Consider the following 6,000-nt stretch of genomic DNA (forward strand, 5'->3'; position numbering starts at 1 on the left):
AATTATCGATTTAGAGCTGAAAGGACCTTCGTGGACATCTGGCCCAGCACCCTCAAGTTATATGTTCTATTTAGTTTTATTTTATTTTTCCCCAAGTACGTGTAAAGACAGTTTCCAACATTTTAAAAAGAAATTTGAGTCTCGAATACTCTCCCCCAGATGGTAAGCAATCTAACATGGATTTTACCAACACTCTCTGTTTAAAGAACAGGAAACTGACTCACCATTTGGTTTCCTATCCTTCTTCCCGCCCCCCCCCCCAAATCTGCTGTTAACTCAGGTAGTACAGTGAATATACCACTGCCTGTGAAGTCAAGGAGACCTGAATTCAACTCCTGCCTCAGATACAACCTCAGTGTGGATCTTAATCTTCTGCAGCCTTTGTTTCCCCGCTTTATAAAATGGGGATAATAATAGCTCCCACTTGGAAAGACAGTTGCAAAAATAATAAAGATCTATAATGCACTTCGCAAGCTTCAATACTATTTCAATGCTAATCAATCAACTAGAGTTTATTTTACTGGCTCTGGGCTACAAAGACAAAAGCTAAACAGCCCCACCCTTCTGGGAGGTTCCGTTCTAATGGAGATACAGTATATATCACATAGTTCTATACCCGACACTTCAAGCCTTACATAAAGGAACCACCCTGAGAAGGAAAGCGAATTCATAGGATAATCGATTTCTATATGGAAAAGGATCTTAGAACTCATCTAGTCCAACTCCACCATTTTACAAATAAGGGAACTGAGGCAACAGTTGGCACAAACACCACCTCCCAATTTGCTGTCAACAGGAATCTGATCAAGCAAGTGAGCTTTTTTTAAGTCTTTGTGGGGCCCTGGGCACCATCTATATGGAGTTCACATAGGCAAAATATATAACAAGCAAACACCAAGCCTTCATTTTAGAATGGATGATCCATTCGATATCCACAGCTAAAGGGGAACTCTATCTGGGTATAAGTGACTTCAAAGGTAGGACATCTGGAAAAGGTCTTAATCACCAAGCCCTGAGGTGTATGGATGAGGCTAAGTGATTTACCCAAGGTCACATTTGTAGTAAGTAGCAGAACAAGAATTTGAACTCAGGCTTTCTGACCCCAATTCAACCCTTTCTCCAGGGTGCTATGCTATGTTTTAGGGGAAATATAACAGGGAAAACAGTTCAGTAACAGACTAGGAGACCCCACCAAAGTATACACAGGTCTTCTTTCTTTAGCTAAGAAATTTTAAAAGAATTCTGTTCAAAATGATAGTCACCTGTAAGTGGCAGGAGGCCTGGTTTTGGAGTCAGATTATTTGAGTTCCAGTCCTACCTCTGTTCTTTAGTGACTGTGTGACCTTAAACAAGTCACACCACCTTTGGGGATCACAGTTTCCTCACATGAAAAATGAGGGTATTGAGCTAGTCTTCCACAGTCCCTTCTAGCTCTGATATTCTATAAGCCCAAATCTGCTAAGTGCCTGGTCCTTAGTTAGATCTAGTGAACTAGCCAGACTCTATTCAGGAAGAATAGATGAGTTGGTCCCAGCTAATAGGAACTATAACTTGGTCTAAGTATCTTTAGAGTTTTAGCAAACTTTCCATCAGACTAGGATGAGGAAAGTCTGTACCTTTCCACTCCTTTGCTCTTTTGGGAAATACACAAATTTCTTCAGGATGAAAAAATTATTGGAGTAATCACTCCTTCAACTCCCTCCCTCCCTCTAAAGAAAAGGAACCACCTTTAAAAAAAAAAAAAGATTCTGATGCTACCACTGAATTCTTTACTTGTATGAACTTGGTGATGTTTACTTTACCTCCTTGGGACTCACTTTCCTCATCTGCATCTAATACCCCTTTGATCTACATCCCCAACTCTCAGTTGGGCTCCCTGGGAGATAGCTACATGAGATTCCAGAGACTCTGTAGGTCTGTACCTCTAGACCCATAGTAGCTCTTGAGCCCCTACTGATATGTTGCCTTTCAACAGTCAGCCAGAGGACACATTTTACTCAAAAACAAAGGCATTTACTGAAATAACAGAGCAAGATTTACAATGGAACATTACCATCCCCAGCCTCCCCCAAATAAATTACCATTAATTGGGAGGGTGAGCAAGCACAGAGATCTCATAAGTCTGGCCTATATGAGGTAAACCCCAATGGATGGGATGGTCAATTCATATTGCATATGCAGGACCCCTAATATTCTCTCTTAACATCCTCCTGCAGGACCCCTAATATTCTCTCTTAACATCCTCCTGATGGCAAAGGGTCTGCTCCCCCCCCTTCTCCTGGAGCTCACTGATTCACTGGTCAGCCTAGTCTCTGCAACCCTTCCAGATTTCATCCATCTTTCACAACCTAAATCAGATCTTGCCTTGTTTCCCTGATATCCTTCCCTTTCAAAATAGTACTTTGGTGATGGAGATTTTACCTTGTAAATATCTTGAATATGATTATTTATATCCATGTGGTTTCCTCCAATAGACCATGAGCTCCCTGAAGGCTAGGGCTGTTTCACTTTTGTCTTTTATCTTTGGAACCTCACCTATAACCCTGCATATTTGTTGTTATTGTTCAGTCATTTCAGCCATGTATGACTCTTCACCTCATTTTGGTTTTCTTGGCAAAGATACTGTTTACCATTTCTCCCTGGCTCATTTTACAAATGAGGAAACTGAGGCCCTATACATAATAGGAACCTAATCAATGCTCATTGATTAACTGAAGGTTGTCATTAGCTTAGTGATCTTGAGAAACATTTACTCTCTCAAGGTTTCTGTATCCTTAGTCATAAAATGAAGGAGTTGTTACTGTGGGGCTTCTAAAATCTAATCTACAATACTGTGATCTCCACTGCAGGGGTGTGACCAATGGCCTGAAGAAATGGCAGAAAATCTCAAAATCCTTTTTTTGTTGTTGTTTGAGCCATATTTTTGGAGCCCTCTTTTCTTTCTTGATTTTCTTTGTTTGTTTGTTTTAGAAGAGGGGAGGGAATAAAGGTATTTGGAGAGTAATTTTTATTTATTCTTCTCCCCCCCCTCCAAAGTTGCTTCTTATCCAAAGCTTAGCTTAGCTCCAGCTGGAATCCAGTTACTTTGCTTTCCATACCACAGAGTTTATCACCTAATTATTCTCTAGAAAGTTCATGTGTTCTTCTCTCCCCAACTAAATTGTAAATTCTTTGAAGAGAGGAATTAGGATGGTTGTGAACTTTGTGGTCCTCCCCTCCCCATAGGATTCCAAACAATATTTCCCTATTAAAGAGGTTGTGTTTTAGTGGAAAGGCAGCTGGATGTGTTAGGAGTTAGTCCAGACTTGGGTTCAAATCCCACCACTTATACTTACTAGCTCTCCATGAGTAAGTCCCCATTGAGCTTCAGTTTCTTCACCTGTAAAACGAAGACAATAGTAACCTTTCCCAGGATTGTAGAGGGTAAATGAGGCCTTCGATGAATATTAATATAATTATTCCTATAAGTGCCTGTGCCTTCATTCCTCCCAGGAGGCAGGGTTTATATTCAGTGTGGAAGCAGACCTGACTCCTTTCCCACCTAGTTTCTGATGAGTAGTAACATGGCCGGTCCTCAAACAATAGACATGATCTGTCACTGGGTCTCAACAACCCAGAGCGATAACAAATCCTCCTAGAACTTGTGCTCCACTGACTGTTGGCTTTCAAGGACACACAGCCCCCTCCATGCCAAGATGAATCAAGGCAAAAGGTCTTTAGAGGATGGTTTTGTATACAGTAGCTGGTCAATAAGTGCTTAGTAAAATCCATGAAGAAGAAATGAAAAAAAAATGTACCTCTCTCCTTTCTTTACAGAGGTGGGTTACTATGGATGCAGAACAGATAGGAAATTAGATCTGCTGAAGTACTTTTTGATTCTTCATTTTTTACATCATAATAGCCAGCATTTATATGGGCTTTATAAAGCTATCCAGACATTTGGTTTTATTCTCACAGAAATCCTGGGAGGTAGAAAATGAGCATTTATAGAGCATCCTCTGTATACCAAGCACAGTGCTAAGCACTTTACAAATATTTTCTTACTGGATCCTCACAAGAACCCTAGGAAGCAGGTGCTATTATTATATTCTTATTTTAATAACGATAGTAACTAACATTTATATAGCACTTACTATGTGCCAGGCACATGCTAAGTAAGCACTTTACAAATGTCATCTCATTGGATCTTCACAACAACTCTGGGAAGTAAGCGCTATTGACATCTCCACTTATAGTTGAGGAGACTGAGGCAGGAGGTCAGGTGACTTACCCATGGTCACATAGGGGCAAGTATCTGAGGCAGGATTTGAACTCAGGTCTTCTTGAGTCTATCCACTATACCACCTAGCTACCCAGGTAGATGTGATTATTGTCTCCATTTTATAGAAGAGGAAACTGAGACTTCCAGGAGTTAAGTGACTTGTCCAGGGTCATCTAGCTATGTAAGTATTTGAATCTAGATTTGAATTCATGCCTTCCTGATTCCTGGTCCAGAGTTCTAGCTACTTCATTAAATAGTGATGTTGATCCCTTTCATTCCCCCTAAAAAAGAATGTTCTCTCTAAGGCATACCTCACTGAGTAGAGGAAGGAGAGAAATGGATTCTGGGTGTGACATAAAAAAATCAATAAATATTTTTAAATAGATTTAGTCCTTAGCCATGCACGCACACATTTTTTTTCAGTCATGTCCTATTTTTCTTGACCCCATTTAGGATTTTCTTGTAAGGATACTAGAGTGATTTGCCACTTCCTTCTCCAGCTCATTTTCCAGATGAGGAAACTAAGACAAAAAGGGTAAAGTGACTTGCCCAGGGTCACTCAGCTAATAAGTGTCTGGGCTGGTTTTGAACTCAAGGAGATGAGTCTTTCTGTCTCCAGGCTCAACACTTTACTCACTGGACCATCTAGCACAGAAGAAGATCATAGAATTTGGAGCTAGAGATCATCTAGTTCAAAGGTTTTTAATCTGGGATTTGTGAACCTTTTCATTTTTTTTTCACATTTTCATAACTGCATCTCAGCATCATTGGTTTCCTTTGTAATCATCAGTACTTGATTTTATGCATTTAAAAATTTCATTCGAAGACAGAGTTCCATAAGCTCCTCTAAGCAAATGGTTCCATGATGTAAGTAAGATTAGGAATCGCTTTATTTTATGGATGAGGAAAGTGGAGCCAACAGAAGTCATCTGACTTAGCCAAAAGCACACACAGAGGAAATAGAAGAGACCAGATTGAAATGTTGGCCTTTGACTCCCAGTTGGATCTCTGTCTACTGGATTTCCATTATAAATCAGTCAATGAACATTTGTTAAGCACCTACTATGTGCCAGGCACTGGACTGAAGTCAAGGGCTGGTAAAGAAGGCACTCTCAATCTAACGGGGGAGGCTACAACTTTTTACAAAGTCACTCAGGTCCAGAGTAAATGCTTGTTGGACGAATCAAATCTGTAATTGGATGAATGGTCTGAGTCTGTGTGAGGCTGATCCCTCCACATTTGAGGTCAACTTAGACTTTGCAAGGTTTTAAAAACTAATCCATTTAGTACAAATCTCTTAAGTGATTTGTCACCCTCCTACCCCACCCCCATCCTCCTCCCCATTTGCTCCTTTCTTCCTCATTGTAGTGTCTTGCCCAAAAGACAAAATGAAAACTTGACAGTTTTTCCAAGGAGTGACCTTGCCTGGAAGATAAGTCCCCGGCAGGTGATCTCTGCTGGAGATGACTTCAGGGTTGTAATTTAAGGAGTACTGTTCCTGAAAGAAAGCTTCTGATTTAAGGCCACCTCTTCATTGTGCAATCTGGGGTGGTAATCTGATGGTTTTACTGCTGAAAGGTAATGAAAATCTATTTCCTGTTATTTCTGTTCCTTCTGGACTTGGGCAGTACTTCTTGGTCCCAAAGGGAAGAAGAAGAAAGAAAGGAGAAGGAGAAGAGAAGGAGGAGGAGGAGAAGGAGGAGGAGGAGGAAGAGGAGGAGGAGGAAGAGGAGGAGGAG

The 6,000-nt window shown here is 40.6% G+C and overlaps 1 protein-coding gene across 1 annotated transcript in view; it reads left to right on the top strand.

Moving 5' to 3' along the window:
* SYN3 (synapsin III) overlaps nt 1-6,000 on the top strand; it is a 420,985-nt gene that overhangs the window by 190,081 nt on the left and 224,904 nt on the right. The gene's annotated exons all lie outside the window — the stretch shown is intronic.

This window comes from Gracilinanus agilis, chromosome 5, assembly GCF_016433145.1.
Source record: "Gracilinanus agilis isolate LMUSP501 chromosome 5, AgileGrace, whole genome shotgun sequence".
Lineage (NCBI taxonomy): Eukaryota > Metazoa > Chordata > Mammalia > Didelphimorphia > Didelphidae > Gracilinanus > Gracilinanus agilis.